Consider the following 16,462-nt stretch of genomic DNA (forward strand, 5'->3'; position numbering starts at 1 on the left):
AAAAAAAAATATGGAACGCTTCACGAATTTGCGTGTCATCCTTGCGCAGGGGCCATGCTAATCTTCTCTGTATCGTTCCAATTTTAATATATGTACTGCCGAAAAGCAAGTACACAAGCAAAATCATCTACAAAATATAAGTACTGTTGAGCGGAGAGTAGTATGAAATAAACGTTTTAAGAATTTGCATACTGTAAACATCTGGAAGTACGTTGTTACTGCGTATACAAGAAAGACAACTGCTACACACACGCACACATACACCTTTCACACATGTGTCATTTTTAAAAAATGAAATAAAATGAAAAATTCACATTTAGAGAACAGTGTAAAGCATTTTCTCTTATGTCATCATAGATTATATACATAACATGGTAAAATTCTAAACCCAACAAAACAAACAAATTAATAAAATAATTATCAGTTCGTTAGTCTGTCTGTATGTTTTACCTAATTTTTCCTGTCCAACAAGTTTCAGTGCATTCCCCATTTCACACTACGCCTTGACAAATTCACCCCCAATGTCCAGGCGGCCTAGCGATGCTGTGCAGAAGTGCGGGGAGAGAGAGAGATAAACAATTGTCCTGCCGGACAACGCGCGGGATGATAAGTCAATGCGACAGAGTGTATAAACACCATGTTATACGTTGCTAAAAACTGAATTGAATTGCAGTAAAAATAAAACTGACCTTATTTTTGTGTTTGTGTTGTTTTATCCTATCATTTTCTGTTCTGTTCTCACTGTTACATGTCCACTTTCTTCTTTTAAAAAATATCGAATAATGCCACAAGAAACCCCGATGGCACGCGCTTTTCGAAAAGAAATTCACAACATGAAGAAAAGAAAAATAACAGGGAAGAGAAATGAATCCACACGTTTCGGCAATCTGCACAACATCCGTTGTCATGAATACGACGTCACAATAGGCACACAGGGTCACAGTTAAAGGGGAGTAACTCCGATATTTGGTTCCATGCAGTAAAATGTAAAAATGGACTGAATTGGGTTTAAAACATTTGGAATAAATTTTAAATATATTGGCCTGTTGCAAATTTATAACAGCGAAATACAGATATCTGTGTGACGGAAAACAATTAAATTATAATGTGACAGTAACATTTAACAATACCACAATAATCAGCGAAATGTAGTGACAAACTGCGGGAAAATACATGGACAAAGTGCGCATACTTAATGATCTAAAAACTACTCTGATGAAACCCAATTTCAAATGTATATGACTAGAAATAAAAACATGTGATGATATTTACAAGCAATAAAAATTAATTTGAAGAAAAATTCTATGGTCAATGTGTGCAATCTGAATTTCAATTGAGCATATCCAGGGGTTAGCGCGAACGCAGACCCCCACACTTAAAAATTACGTGCCCGAGTCGCCCGCATTTGGGGCGATCGCAAGGTTCAGCCGATCTGAAGTGCAATAGAAAGGCCTCGCCCTGGAGGGACCCCCTTGGGGATCAGGGTGCCCTCTGCACCAGGTAAGTATGACTTGGCTGTGTTGAACTTGACAATTTCATTCTATGCCGCCTTACAAAAATGAAGTGTTTAAGAAATTATAGACATCACCATTATACATTCTACTACACGGACATACCCCAAATGACATCGCCCCTCACAGATTACTTGCTCCTGTGCGACTCTTCAACCCTAAGCGAAATTCACACACTGCAAGCACGCATCGCACGCCTTTCTGTCAAACGCTCCGTTTTTCTAACTGTGACGTACTGTGAACGTTCGAATTCGCACAGCCAACGTTCGGTTGCTTGAATTTTTCTTTGGAAAAGACATGAAATATATGATTATTACTGTTAATTTCTTTAGTTACAAGAAAGAGAATTCACTAGGGCAATGTTCTCCGCGCACAGCAGTGTGCGACAGGTTCGAATCCTCCCGGGGGAGGGGGGGGGGGATTTTTTTTTTTTTTTTTTTTTTTTAAATAAGAAAAAAAAAAAAAAAAAAATATGGAACGCTTCACGAATTTGCGTGTCATCCTTGCGCAGGGGCCATGCTAATCTTCTCTGTATCGTTCCAATTTTAATATATGTACTGCCGAAAAGCAAGTACACAAGCAAAATCATCTACAAAATATAAGTACTGTTGAGCGGAGAGTAGTATGAAATAAACGTTTTAAGAATTTGCATACTGTAAACATCTGGAAGTACGTTGTTACTGCGTATACAAGAAAGACAACTGCTACACACACGCACACATACACCTTTCACACATGTGTCATTTTTAAAAAATGAAATAAAATGAAAAATTCACATTTAGAGAACAGTGTAAAGCATTTTCTCTTATGTCATCATAGATTATATACATAACATGGTAAAATTCTAAACCCAACAAAACAAACAAATTAATAAAATAATTATCAGTTCGTTAGTCTGTCTGTATGTTTTACCTAATTTTTCCTGTCCAACAAGTTTCAGTGCATTCCCCATTTCACACTACGCCTTGACAAATTCACCCCCAATGTCCAGGCGGCCTAGCGATGCTGTGCAGAAGTGCGGGGAGAGAGAGAGATAAACAATTGTCCTGCCGGACAACGCGCGGGATGATAAGTCAATGCGACAGAGTGTATAAACACCATGTTATACGTTGCTAAAAACTGAATTGAATTGCAGTAAAAATAAAACTGACCTTATTTTTGTGTTTGTGTTGTTTTATCCTATCATTTTCTGTTCTGTTCTCACTGTTACATGTCCACTTTCTTCTTTTAAAAAATATCGAATAATGCCACAAGAAACCCCGATGGCACGCGCTTTTCGAAAAGAAATTCACAACATGAAGAAAAGAAAAATAACAGGGAAGAGAAATGAATCCACACGTTTCGGCAATCTGCACAACATCCGTTGTCATGAATACGACGTCACAATAGGCACACAGGGTCACAGTTAAAGGGGAGTAACTCCGATATTTGGTTCCATGCAGTAAAATGTAAAAATGGACTGAATTGGGTTTAAAACATTTGGAATAAATTTTAAATATATTGGCCTGTTGCAAATTTATAACAGCGAAATACAGATATCTGTGTGACGGAAAACAATTAAATTATAATGTGACAGTAACATTTAACAATACCACAATAATCAGCGAAATGTAGTGACAAACTGCGGGAAAATACATGGACAAAGTGCGCATACTTAATGATCTAAAAACTACTCTGATGAAACCCAATTTCAAATGTATATGACTAGAAATAAAAACATGTGATGATATTTACAAGCAATAAAAATTAATTTGAAGAAAAATTCTATGGTCAATGTGTGCAATCTGAATTTCAATTGAGCATATCCAGGGGTTAGCGCGAACGCAGACCCCCACACTTAAAAATTACGTGCCCGAGTCGCCCGCATTTGGGGCGATCGCAAGGTTCAGCCGATCTGAAGTGCAATAGAAAGGCCTCGCCCTGGAGGGACCCCCTTGGGGATCAGGGTGCCCTCTGCACCAGGTAAGTATGACTTGGCTGTGTTGAACTTGACAATTTCATTCTATGCCGCCTTACAAAAATGAAGTGTTTAAGAAATTATAGACATCACCATTATACATTCTACTACACGGACATACCCCAAATGACATCGCCCCTCACAGATTACTTGCTCCTGTGCGACTCTTCAACCCTAAGCGAAATTCACACACTGCAAGCACGCATCGCACGCCTTTCTGTCAAACGCTCCGTTTTTCTAACTGTGACGTACTGTGAACGTTCGAATTCGCACAGCCAACGTTCGGTTGCTTGAATTTTTCTTTGGAAAAGACATGAAATATATGATTATTACTGTTAATTTCTTTAGTTACAAGAAAGAGAATTCACTAGGGCAATGTTCTCCGCGCACAGCAGTGTGCGACAGGTTCGAATCCTCCCGGGGGAGGGGGGGGGGGATTTTTTTTTTTTTTTTTTTTTTTTAAATAAGAAAAAAAAAAAAAAAAAAATATGGAACGCTTCACGAATTTGCGTGTCATCCTTGCGCAGGGGCCATGCTAATCTTCTCTGTATCGTTCCAATTTTAATATATGTACTGCCGAAAAGCAAGTACACAAGCAAAATCATCTACAAAATATAAGTACTGTTGAGCGGAGAGTAGTATGAAATAAACGTTTTAAGAATTTGCATACTGTAAACATCTGGAAGTACGTTGTTACTGCGTATACAAGAAAGACAACTGCTACACACACGCACACATACACCTTTCACACATGTGTCATTTTTAAAAAATGAAATAAAATGAAAAATTCACATTTAGAGAACAGTGTAAAGCATTTTCTCTTATGTCATCATAGATTATATACATAACATGGTAAAATTCTAAACCCAACAAAACAAACAAATTAATAAAATAATTATCAGTTCGTTAGTCTGTCTGTATGTTTTACCTAATTTTTCCTGTCCAACAAGTTTCAGTGCATTCCCCATTTCACACTACGCCTTGACAAATTCACCCCCAATGTCCAGGCGGCCTAGCGATGCTGTGCAGAAGTGCGGGGAGAGAGAGAGATAAACAATTGTCCTGCCGGACAACGCGCGGGATGATAAGTCAATGCGACAGAGTGTATAAACACCATGTTATACGTTGCTAAAAACTGAATTGAATTGCAGTAAAAATAAAACTGACCTTATTTTTGTGTTTGTGTTGTTTTATCCTATCATTTTCTGTTCTGTTCTCACTGTTACATGTCCACTTTCTTCTTTTAAAAAATATCGAATAATGCCACAAGAAACCCCGATGGCACGCGCTTTTCGAAAAGAAATTCACAACATGAAGAAAAGAAAAATAACAGGGAAGAGAAATGAATCCACACGTTTCGGCAATCTGCACAACATCCGTTGTCATGAATACGACGTCACAATAGGCACACAGGGTCACAGTTAAAGGGGAGTAACTCCGATATTTGGTTCCATGCAGTAAAATGTAAAAATGGACTGAATTGGGTTTAAAACATTTGGAATAAATTTTAAATATATTGGCCTGTTGCAAATTTATAACAGCGAAATACAGATATCTGTGTGACGGAAAACAATTAAATTATAATGTGACAGTAACATTTAACAATACCACAATAATCAGCGAAATGTAGTGACAAACTGCGGGAAAATACATGGACAAAGTGCGCATACTTAATGATCTAAAAACTACTCTGATGAAACCCAATTTCAAATGTATATGACTAGAAATAAAAACATGTGATGATATTTACAAGCAATAAAAATTAATTTGAAGAAAAATTCTATGGTCAATGTGTGCAATCTGAATTTCAATTGAGCATATCCAGGGGTTAGCGCGAACGCAGACCCCCACACTTAAAAATTACGTGCCCGAGTCGCCCGCATTTGGGGCGATCGCAAGGTTCAGCCGATCTGAAGTGCAATAGAAAGGCCTCGCCCTGGAGGGACCCCCTTGGGGATCAGGGTGCCCTCTGCACCAGGTAAGTATGACTTGGCTGTGTTGAACTTGACAATTTCATTCTATGCCGCCTTACAAAAATGAAGTGTTTAAGAAATTATAGACATCACCATTATACATTCTACTACACGGACATACCCCAAATGACATCGCCCCTCACAGATTACTTGCTCCTGTGCGACTCTTCAACCCTAAGCGAAATTCACACACTGCAAGCACGCATCGCACGCCTTTCTGTCAAACGCTCCGTTTTTCTAACTGTGACGTACTGTGAACGTTCGAATTCGCACAGCCAACGTTCGGTTGCTTGAATTTTTCTTTGGAAAAGACATGAAATATATGATTATTACTGTTAATTTCTTTAGTTACAAGAAAGAGAATTCACTAGGGCAATGTTCTCCGCGCACAGCAGTGTGCGACAGGTTCGAATCCTCCCGGGGGAGGGGGGGGGGGATTTTTTTTTTTTTTTTTTTTTTTTAAATAAGAAAAAAAAAAAAAAAAAAATATGGAACGCTTCACGAATTTGCGTGTCATCCTTGCGCAGGGGCCATGCTAATCTTCTCTGTATCGTTCCAATTTTAATATATGTACTGCCGAAAAGCAAGTACACAAGCAAAATCATCTACAAAATATAAGTACTGTTGAGCGGAGAGTAGTATGAAATAAACGTTTTAAGAATTTGCATACTGTAAACATCTGGAAGTACGTTGTTACTGCGTATACAAGAAAGACAACTGCTACACACACGCACACATACACCTTTCACACATGTGTCATTTTTAAAAAATGAAATAAAATGAAAAATTCACATTTAGAGAACAGTGTAAAGCATTTTCTCTTATGTCATCATAGATTATATACATAACATGGTAAAATTCTAAACCCAACAAAACAAACAAATTAATAAAATAATTATCAGTTCGTTAGTCTGTCTGTATGTTTTACCTAATTTTTCCTGTCCAACAAGTTTCAGTGCATTCCCCATTTCACACTACGCCTTGACAAATTCACCCCCAATGTCCAGGCGGCCTAGCGATGCTGTGCAGAAGTGCGGGGAGAGAGAGAGATAAACAATTGTCCTGCCGGACAACGCGCGGGATGATAAGTCAATGCGACAGAGTGTATAAACACCATGTTATACGTTGCTAAAAACTGAATTGAATTGCAGTAAAAATAAAACTGACCTTATTTTTGTGTTTGTGTTGTTTTATCCTATCATTTTCTGTTCTGTTCTCACTGTTACATGTCCACTTTCTTCTTTTAAAAAATATCGAATAATGCCACAAGAAACCCCGATGGCACGCGCTTTTCGAAAAGAAATTCACAACATGAAGAAAAGAAAAATAACAGGGAAGAGAAATGAATCCACACGTTTCGGCAATCTGCACAACATCCGTTGTCATGAATACGACGTCACAATAGGCACACAGGGTCACAGTTAAAGGGGAGTAACTCCGATATTTGGTTCCATGCAGTAAAATGTAAAAATGGACTGAATTGGGTTTAAAACATTTGGAATAAATTTTAAATATATTGGCCTGTTGCAAATTTATAACAGCGAAATACAGATATCTGTGTGACGGAAAACAATTAAATTATAATGTGACAGTAACATTTAACAATACCACAATAATCAGCGAAATGTAGTGACAAACTGCGGGAAAATACATGGACAAAGTGCGCATACTTAATGATCTAAAAACTACTCTGATGAAACCCAATTTCAAATGTATATGACTAGAAATAAAAACATGTGATGATATTTACAAGCAATAAAAATTAATTTGAAGAAAAATTCTATGGTCAATGTGTGCAATCTGAATTTCAATTGAGCATATCCAGGGGTTAGCGCGAACGCAGACCCCCACACTTAAAAATTACGTGCCCGAGTCGCCCGCATTTGGGGCGATCGCAAGGTTCAGCCGATCTGAAGTGCAATAGAAAGGCCTCGCCCTGGAGGGACCCCCTTGGGGATCAGGGTGCCCTCTGCACCAGGTAAGTATGACTTGGCTGTGTTGAACTTGACAATTTCATTCTATGCCGCCTTACAAAAATGAAGTGTTTAAGAAATTATAGACATCACCATTATACATTCTACTACACGGACATACCCCAAATGACATCGCCCCTCACAGATTACTTGCTCCTGTGCGACTCTTCAACCCTAAGCGAAATTCACACACTGCAAGCACGCATCGCACGCCTTTCTGTCAAACGCTCCGTTTTTCTAACTGTGACGTACTGTGAACGTTCGAATTCGCACAGCCAACGTTCGGTTGCTTGAATTTTTCTTTGGAAAAGACATGAAATATATGATTATTACTGTTAATTTCTTTAGTTACAAGAAAGAGAATTCACTAGGGCAATGTTCTCCGCGCACAGCAGTGTGCGACAGGTTCGAATCCTCCCGGGGGAGGGGGGGGGGGATTTTTTTTTTTTTTTTTTTTTTTTAAATAAGAAAAAAAAAAAAAAAAAAATATGGAACGCTTCACGAATTTGCGTGTCATCCTTGCGCAGGGGCCATGCTAATCTTCTCTGTATCGTTCCAATTTTAATATATGTACTGCCGAAAAGCAAGTACACAAGCAAAATCATCTACAAAATATAAGTACTGTTGAGCGGAGAGTAGTATGAAATAAACGTTTTAAGAATTTGCATACTGTAAACATCTGGAAGTACGTTGTTACTGCGTATACAAGAAAGACAACTGCTACACACACGCACACATACACCTTTCACACATGTGTCATTTTTAAAAAATGAAATAAAATGAAAAATTCACATTTAGAGAACAGTGTAAAGCATTTTCTCTTATGTCATCATAGATTATATACATAACATGGTAAAATTCTAAACCCAACAAAACAAACAAATTAATAAAATAATTATCAGTTCGTTAGTCTGTCTGTATGTTTTACCTAATTTTTCCTGTCCAACAAGTTTCAGTGCATTCCCCATTTCACACTACGCCTTGACAAATTCACCCCCAATGTCCAGGCGGCCTAGCGATGCTGTGCAGAAGTGCGGGGAGAGAGAGAGATAAACAATTGTCCTGCCGGACAACGCGCGGGATGATAAGTCAATGCGACAGAGTGTATAAACACCATGTTATACGTTGCTAAAAACTGAATTGAATTGCAGTAAAAATAAAACTGACCTTATTTTTGTGTTTGTGTTGTTTTATCCTATCATTTTCTGTTCTGTTCTCACTGTTACATGTCCACTTTCTTCTTTTAAAAAATATCGAATAATGCCACAAGAAACCCCGATGGCACGCGCTTTTCGAAAAGAAATTCACAACATGAAGAAAAGAAAAATAACAGGGAAGAGAAATGAATCCACACGTTTCGGCAATCTGCACAACATCCGTTGTCATGAATACGACGTCACAATAGGCACACAGGGTCACAGTTAAAGGGGAGTAACTCCGATATTTGGTTCCATGCAGTAAAATGTAAAAATGGACTGAATTGGGTTTAAAACATTTGGAATAAATTTTAAATATATTGGCCTGTTGCAAATTTATAACAGCGAAATACAGATATCTGTGTGACGGAAAACAATTAAATTATAATGTGACAGTAACATTTAACAATACCACAATAATCAGCGAAATGTAGTGACAAACTGCGGGAAAATACATGGACAAAGTGCGCATACTTAATGATCTAAAAACTACTCTGATGAAACCCAATTTCAAATGTATATGACTAGAAATAAAAACATGTGATGATATTTACAAGCAATAAAAATTAATTTGAAGAAAAATTCTATGGTCAATGTGTGCAATCTGAATTTCAATTGAGCATATCCAGGGGTTAGCGCGAACGCAGACCCCCACACTTAAAAATTACGTGCCCGAGTCGCCCGCATTTGGGGCGATCGCAAGGTTCAGCCGATCTGAAGTGCAATAGAAAGGCCTCGCCCTGGAGGGACCCCCTTGGGGATCAGGGTGCCCTCTGCACCAGGTAAGTATGACTTGGCTGTGTTGAACTTGACAATTTCATTCTATGCCGCCTTACAAAAATGAAGTGTTTAAGAAATTATAGACATCACCATTATACATTCTACTACACGGACATACCCCAAATGACATCGCCCCTCACAGATTACTTGCTCCTGTGCGACTCTTCAACCCTAAGCGAAATTCACACACTGCAAGCACGCATCGCACGCCTTTCTGTCAAACGCTCCGTTTTTCTAACTGTGACGTACTGTGAACGTTCGAATTCGCACAGCCAACGTTCGGTTGCTTGAATTTTTCTTTGGAAAAGACATGAAATATATGATTATTACTGTTAATTTCTTTAGTTACAAGAAAGAGAATTCACTAGGGCAATGTTCTCCGCGCACAGCAGTGTGCGACAGGTTCGAATCCTCCCGGGGGAGGGGGGGGGGGATTTTTTTTTTTTTTTTTTTTTTTTAAATAAGAAAAAAAAAAAAAAAAAAATATGGAACGCTTCACGAATTTGCGTGTCATCCTTGCGCAGGGGCCATGCTAATCTTCTCTGTATCGTTCCAATTTTAATATATGTACTGCCGAAAAGCAAGTACACAAGCAAAATCATCTACAAAATATAAGTACTGTTGAGCGGAGAGTAGTATGAAATAAACGTTTTAAGAATTTGCATACTGTAAACATCTGGAAGTACGTTGTTACTGCGTATACAAGAAAGACAACTGCTACACACACGCACACATACACCTTTCACACATGTGTCATTTTTAAAAAATGAAATAAAATGAAAAATTCACATTTAGAGAACAGTGTAAAGCATTTTCTCTTATGTCATCATAGATTATATACATAACATGGTAAAATTCTAAACCCAACAAAACAAACAAATTAATAAAATAATTATCAGTTCGTTAGTCTGTCTGTATGTTTTACCTAATTTTTCCTGTCCAACAAGTTTCAGTGCATTCCCCATTTCACACTACGCCTTGACAAATTCACCCCCAATGTCCAGGCGGCCTAGCGATGCTGTGCAGAAGTGCGGGGAGAGAGAGAGATAAACAATTGTCCTGCCGGACAACGCGCGGGATGATAAGTCAATGCGACAGAGTGTATAAACACCATGTTATACGTTGCTAAAAACTGAATTGAATTGCAGTAAAAATAAAACTGACCTTATTTTTGTGTTTGTGTTGTTTTATCCTATCATTTTCTGTTCTGTTCTCACTGTTACATGTCCACTTTCTTCTTTTAAAAAATATCGAATAATGCCACAAGAAACCCCGATGGCACGCGCTTTTCGAAAAGAAATTCACAACATGAAGAAAAGAAAAATAACAGGGAAGAGAAATGAATCCACACGTTTCGGCAATCTGCACAACATCCGTTGTCATGAATACGACGTCACAATAGGCACACAGGGTCACAGTTAAAGGGGAGTAACTCCGATATTTGGTTCCATGCAGTAAAATGTAAAAATGGACTGAATTGGGTTTAAAACATTTGGAATAAATTTTAAATATATTGGCCTGTTGCAAATTTATAACAGCGAAATACAGATATCTGTGTGACGGAAAACAATTAAATTATAATGTGACAGTAACATTTAACAATACCACAATAATCAGCGAAATGTAGTGACAAACTGCGGGAAAATACATGGACAAAGTGCGCATACTTAATGATCTAAAAACTACTCTGATGAAACCCAATTTCAAATGTATATGACTAGAAATAAAAACATGTGATGATATTTACAAGCAATAAAAATTAATTTGAAGAAAAATTCTATGGTCAATGTGTGCAATCTGAATTTCAATTGAGCATATCCAGGGGTTAGCGCGAACGCAGACCCCCACACTTAAAAATTACGTGCCCGAGTCGCCCGCATTTGGGGCGATCGCAAGGTTCAGCCGATCTGAAGTGCAATAGAAAGGCCTCGCCCTGGAGGGACCCCCTTGGGGATCAGGGTGCCCTCTGCACCAGGTAAGTATGACTTGGCTGTGTTGAACTTGACAATTTCATTCTATGCCGCCTTACAAAAATGAAGTGTTTAAGAAATTATAGACATCACCATTATACATTCTACTACACGGACATACCCCAAATGACATCGCCCCTCACAGATTACTTGCTCCTGTGCGACTCTTCAACCCTAAGCGAAATTCACACACTGCAAGCACGCATCGCACGCCTTTCTGTCAAACGCTCCCTTCACAAGAATATTGGAAATATACTTTGACATTTCCTTATAAATTTAAACTTTCATTAACCTAATATTTTTTATTGTTGTCTCCTTTACTTGATATCAATATGACAATTTCTTTCTGAATTGTTTGGCTCTAAAGAATGTGTAAATCTGTTTTATATGGCTTTCCAAGAACCTGGATCCACCCTATCAGGTACAAAGAACCTGGATCCACCATATCAGGTACATTTAGATGGTAGTTGGTACTTAATTTCCCCTAGTGGTTGCCATCCATAGCAATAAACATGCTAGAGAACAAAAATATCAGTTACTGTCTTGATATATAGCGGGGCATTCCCCAATTGTCAATAACTTATTCTACCTATCGACCATGCATTTCAGTTTCAATTTCGATTTATACAACTGACTTTCAGTTTCGTATATGACCTCCATGCAATAAATTTTCCTTCACATGAAACATCTCTGACAAATATCATTATTATCATAAATAACATTCCAATATTGTTGATCACATTTATAGGCCTTCACACACAGTAAATCTGGTATTATAAATTTGAGGGGTACTTAATTCGAAACAGCCCACTAATTTGCATTGGGAGAATCATTACCTCTCACCGTTTCACTATATTGATTTGAAACAAAAATCCACTGATTCATATTTCTAACTTCTTACCAAGTGCTAACATAATTTAGTTTAAAAGGTTTTTTGGTATAATGCCTCTCATTTCTGTTCTAGGTCATCTGTCATTTTCTTTGATTTCTAAAATAATTTCTCATCCCCACAATTACAACCCAACCAATCATATCACAATGAGGCATTATATCTCTTCCAGGATCTATCAAAACTTGAGTTTATCCTTTTTTATGAATATACATTCATACCATCTATAAAGTTATTTCCCTTGAAAAATATACCTGTAATATTTCAGATTTCAGATTAATGCATTTAAAGATCATACATATCTGAAATAATTGATACACCCTGTATTAGTTCTTATGTGTTTCTTCATTATCATTCAACTATTTTTGATACGGTCCCCAAACTTCACATCAACAGTTATGGAGGGAAGAGGGTATGTAGACTGGATTGATTGTATATTGTTGTCCCTCATATCAAAACGTCAACATTGCCGGTGAAGGGCTGCTAACTTTAGGTCTATATGTTCGTCGCTTACGGCCTGGGAGCAGGGAGGGATCTCCACGGAGCCTACATTTTTGCGTTCTCATCCGAAGGACCGCCCCATTTGATCACCTCTTACGACAAATAAGGGGTACTGAGGCGGTAAGTAGAAAGCGCGACCAATTGGACACTTTTATGCATATGAAAAAATAGACATATCAAATCATGGATAGTTCATCTTATTCTACATTATTCAGGGGCGTATCCAGAATAAAATTCAGGGGAGGGGGTCTACTTAATGGAGGGGGTCCAGTTTGTACCCTTTTTTCGCAAAAAAGGGAATCACACAAGAGCCTACAATACAATGGAAAAAACATGTCATTTTGGTTAAAGATGTTCAATCTGGGTGGGTGGGTGGGTGGGTGGGTGGGTGAGTGAGTAAGTAAGTAAGTCATATTTCCCCTATGGATCCGTCATCGGTGTTAAATTATGAAATATTATGATAGCGTTTTCGGGTATGTTGTAAGATAAACTCTGAAGTCGAGAAATGTTGTTTTGAAATATAAAGACCGAAACATTACCTGAGGCTAAACTAGATGCTGTCGTAAGACAATACTACCCGCACACAAGTGCTCGCCTATAAATATACTCTCCGTCCAATAGGCAGATCCAGAGGGGTATTCCGAGGATGGGACCTCACTCTCTAGCCATGTTTTCTGTAACACGTCACAGTCACTGGATCAGTTTGTGTTCTTTACGACAAGTGTCATTTTATTGAATATATATACATGCTCGAACAAATGTGATAAAAATTGTTGATCAGCCTTTTCCCCTCTACATATATGTAGACCTATGTATGGTCATTTCACCCGGTATGACCTTTAGTGAGCAAACCATTTACGAAGGCAATGTGACCAGGGTACGACATAATTTAAAAAAAAAAGAACTAATGGAATTTGTTTATTTGTGTTTGAATGCATGGTGGTCGTCAATGTACATTGATAAAGTGGGTTTTTTTGTAGGATCAGAAACAGGGACATGTGAAAGAGTTGGTTGGCGGGGATTTTTGCTTTCAGTTTTGAGGACGACAGGACGGGGAGCTGCAGATTTGCTTGCTGGATGATTTGTGTTCATGTGTGGACGTGGATGTCATTTCAGTGAGTTCACTTGGATTGAAGAGGCTGAACAATGGCCCAAAGAATATGTTTCCTGAGTATAGAATCTGAACAAGGATATTTCACCATTCCTGATCAAGCAAGTCTACCTCAAGCTTGTTCACGTTTTTCTTTTAATTCCTATTTGTCTATTCCTTTTTTCTTCTTCTTCGTTTAACAATAGTACACCAGGTGAAATGTCAGTGAGTTCTACTGGATATTTACCTCTTTCTGTGTATGTGTATTTCTGGATTTGGAAAGGGGGGGGGGGTGTATCTAAGGAGGTTCAGTTTATCACTTTGTGTTGATGTAAGCAGAAAATGCAATTGGGTTTGTCATTTCAAGAATGCAATTTAATGGAAATGCTTACAATTTCCTGGTTAGAATTTGAAAATTGTGAAGGGTATTGCTTAACGAGCAGTTCCAAACTAACAATGCCCTAATGTTGTTGGGTAGATATGTTAATTGGCACTTGCTTGGTTCATGCAGTCCTCCTTGACATTGACCGAGCTTTCCCACTTAGGAAGTTGTTGGGGGAGAAATTGTGATCTTGATATTTGACCTTGACCCACTCGACAATCCTGCTCAAGTGGATTCTGGGTTTTTACGACCGGTACTCTTTGAGTGAATACTTTCGGAGACAGTCGCAGAGTTTTTAAAAGGGTCTTCAGATTTCGGAGATTGATCTCTCACGGATATGGGTTGTGACGTTCCTTCCTTCCTTCCTTCCTTCCTTCCTTTCTTTCTTCCTTCCTTCCTTCCTTCCTTCCTTCCTTCCTTCCTTCCTTCCTTCCTTCCTTCCTTCCTTCCGACGGACCGGGATAAAACCAATATACCCCTACTTCCGTTATAAAGTGTGTATACCCAAGTCAGTTATCCTGCAACATATACACAAAAAAACTTTATTTCTATTCATAAATATACTGCATATCGTTTTCCTATATACAGCTACGAATTAGGTCAATGTGACGTCATCGCAGTTTTCGAAACGACCTACTTTCGTGTTTTTTGTGTTTTGTTTTTTGTTTATAGTTTTTTTTGCTGACGAAAAAGGGTGAGATTGTAGGGGTTTTTCATGTATCAATTCCTTAAATACAACAGTTCAATAAAAACTTGTCTGTGACTCACCACGACTCTGGAATGCAGACGATTGGTTTATACTGAATGACTTCATTTATGAATTCCTTTTACTACATATACTGATTTATTTCTAAGATCATCAAATTCAGTTATTAGTCCAAACGACGTGTGCATACATTTTTTCATAATCAATTGATTCATTCGTATGAAGGTATATCGGAGATTTTTTTCTTTCTTTGCAATAACCGTGTTAGAATTGTTCTTAAAGTCAATGACTTTGTATTGTTGGAACAATCCAAACTACCAGATGTCAATGACTTTCAAATACCTTTTAAAAATAGTATAGTAACTCTCTCTCTCTCTCTCTCTCTCTCTCTCTCTCTCTCTCTCTCTCTCTCTTTACATACTTGTATTCCCCCTCCCCAGTTTTTATATTTTCATCATATCCTACATTATCAATATTCACCACCCACATATCAAAATTATTGGACTAGTCTTTCTGACTACAAACACACGAGATAAACAGATCGGGATAATACAATATCTTTCTCTACATCCCCGTCATTAAAACTCCCCATCCTTTTCAATTAACGGGCACTGTATGTTGCCGCGGATCTATAAGAACTTCATAATTTGCCTCCATTCGTTTACATATCCACATCTCTCATAAATCACTCCTCTAATTCGCTTCTGAGGCTTGCTGTAGGTGACGTCGCTGGCTCAGTGTAGACTCTACAGGCACTTTAAGGGGCCCTCTTCATATCCCCGACTTCCCCTCTTATCAAAACAAACCACCACATCCCCGCTTTGTCGCCAGCTATCGTCTTCGATAATCTTCTAACATCTTATTTTAACAAGCCAGTGTATCTGCTTTTTAGCATTATTATTATAGGAAACATGTTCTGTCTATCAGGGTGTTTGATCAATCAATTAATATCAAGCTACATTTTCTTTGAAATTCCGATTTATGCAGACAATTCAAAATCTTATACAGATTTCTCTTTCTTGGGGATATTTAGGTGGTTTTTCTTCTTTTTTTCAACCATCTTATGAACATGTATATATATATGTATATACACACACACAACATACGTGTCATTTTTCTAAAAACACTATACATGTATATAAAAATTTAATCAAATTTCAAGCACTATAATTTAGAATTCCAATAAATCCATCTACACACCGAGTCTATTTATCCATTGCTTTCCCACAGGATTAAGTGTCTTGATCTCGTCAACTCTACCTTAACTTCACCTCTCCGCTCGCCACGTCTCCAGGAGACCGCTGGAATGCCCCACTCCAAGAAAAATGAGGGATTTTCTGTTTGTAATCGAAACAGACACATCATGTCATATCTGACGTTACTAATCTAGGTGCTTCATTTCTTTTATGCAGAAAACTGACGGCAGCCATTAATTTCATATTTTATTTTTTACAACACATTTATTCATCTCTCATATCATTCTCGCCAATCATAGGTTCACAATCTCCCGCGGCTTCATGCGGAGTCGTCGCTC

The 16,462-nt window shown here is 38.0% G+C and overlaps 12 non-coding genes across 12 annotated transcripts; all 12 read right to left on the reverse strand.

Annotated features, from left to right (window-relative positions):
• Window positions 1-4: 4 nt before the first annotated feature.
• On the reverse strand, window positions 5-113 carry LOC130048960 (U6 spliceosomal RNA). The gene has a single exon (XR_008797502.1). It is a non-coding gene; the product is annotated as a U6 spliceosomal RNA (small nuclear RNA).
• A 1,231-nt stretch (window positions 114-1,344) lies between these two features.
• On the reverse strand, window positions 1,345-1,508 carry LOC130048863 (U1 spliceosomal RNA). The gene has a single exon (XR_008797406.1). It is a non-coding gene; the product is annotated as a U1 spliceosomal RNA (small nuclear RNA).
• Window positions 1,509-1,977: 469 nt separating this feature from the next.
• LOC130048961 (U6 spliceosomal RNA) lies at window positions 1,978-2,086 on the reverse strand. The gene has a single exon (XR_008797503.1). It is a non-coding gene; the product is annotated as a U6 spliceosomal RNA (small nuclear RNA).
• Window positions 2,087-3,317: 1,231 nt separating this feature from the next.
• LOC125657271 (U1 spliceosomal RNA) lies at window positions 3,318-3,481 on the reverse strand. Its single transcript, XR_007363251.1, has one exon. It is a non-coding gene; the product is annotated as a U1 spliceosomal RNA (small nuclear RNA).
• A 469-nt stretch (window positions 3,482-3,950) lies between these two features.
• On the reverse strand, window positions 3,951-4,059 carry LOC125657290 (U6 spliceosomal RNA). The gene has a single exon (XR_007363269.1). It is a non-coding gene; the product is annotated as a U6 spliceosomal RNA (small nuclear RNA).
• A 1,231-nt stretch (window positions 4,060-5,290) lies between these two features.
• Window positions 5,291-5,454, reverse strand: LOC125657270 (U1 spliceosomal RNA). Its single transcript, XR_007363250.1, has one exon. It is a non-coding gene; the product is annotated as a U1 spliceosomal RNA (small nuclear RNA).
• Window positions 5,455-5,923: 469 nt separating this feature from the next.
• LOC125657289 (U6 spliceosomal RNA) lies at window positions 5,924-6,032 on the reverse strand. The gene has a single exon (XR_007363268.1). It is a non-coding gene; the product is annotated as a U6 spliceosomal RNA (small nuclear RNA).
• Window positions 6,033-7,263: 1,231 nt separating this feature from the next.
• Window positions 7,264-7,427, reverse strand: LOC130048864 (U1 spliceosomal RNA). Its single transcript, XR_008797407.1, has one exon. It is a non-coding gene; the product is annotated as a U1 spliceosomal RNA (small nuclear RNA).
• Window positions 7,428-7,896: 469 nt separating this feature from the next.
• Window positions 7,897-8,005, reverse strand: LOC125657288 (U6 spliceosomal RNA). The gene has a single exon (XR_007363267.1). It is a non-coding gene; the product is annotated as a U6 spliceosomal RNA (small nuclear RNA).
• A 1,231-nt stretch (window positions 8,006-9,236) lies between these two features.
• Window positions 9,237-9,400, reverse strand: LOC130048865 (U1 spliceosomal RNA). Its single transcript, XR_008797408.1, has one exon. It is a non-coding gene; the product is annotated as a U1 spliceosomal RNA (small nuclear RNA).
• Window positions 9,401-9,869: 469 nt separating this feature from the next.
• On the reverse strand, window positions 9,870-9,978 carry LOC125657287 (U6 spliceosomal RNA). Its single transcript, XR_007363266.1, has one exon. It is a non-coding gene; the product is annotated as a U6 spliceosomal RNA (small nuclear RNA).
• Window positions 9,979-11,209: 1,231 nt separating this feature from the next.
• On the reverse strand, window positions 11,210-11,373 carry LOC130048866 (U1 spliceosomal RNA). Its single transcript, XR_008797409.1, has one exon. It is a non-coding gene; the product is annotated as a U1 spliceosomal RNA (small nuclear RNA).
• Window positions 11,374-16,462: the final 5,089 nt, after the last annotated feature.

The sequence above is a fragment of the Ostrea edulis genome, chromosome 7, assembly GCF_947568905.1.
Source record: "Ostrea edulis chromosome 7, xbOstEdul1.1, whole genome shotgun sequence".
NCBI lineage: Eukaryota > Metazoa > Mollusca > Bivalvia > Ostreida > Ostreidae > Ostrea > Ostrea edulis.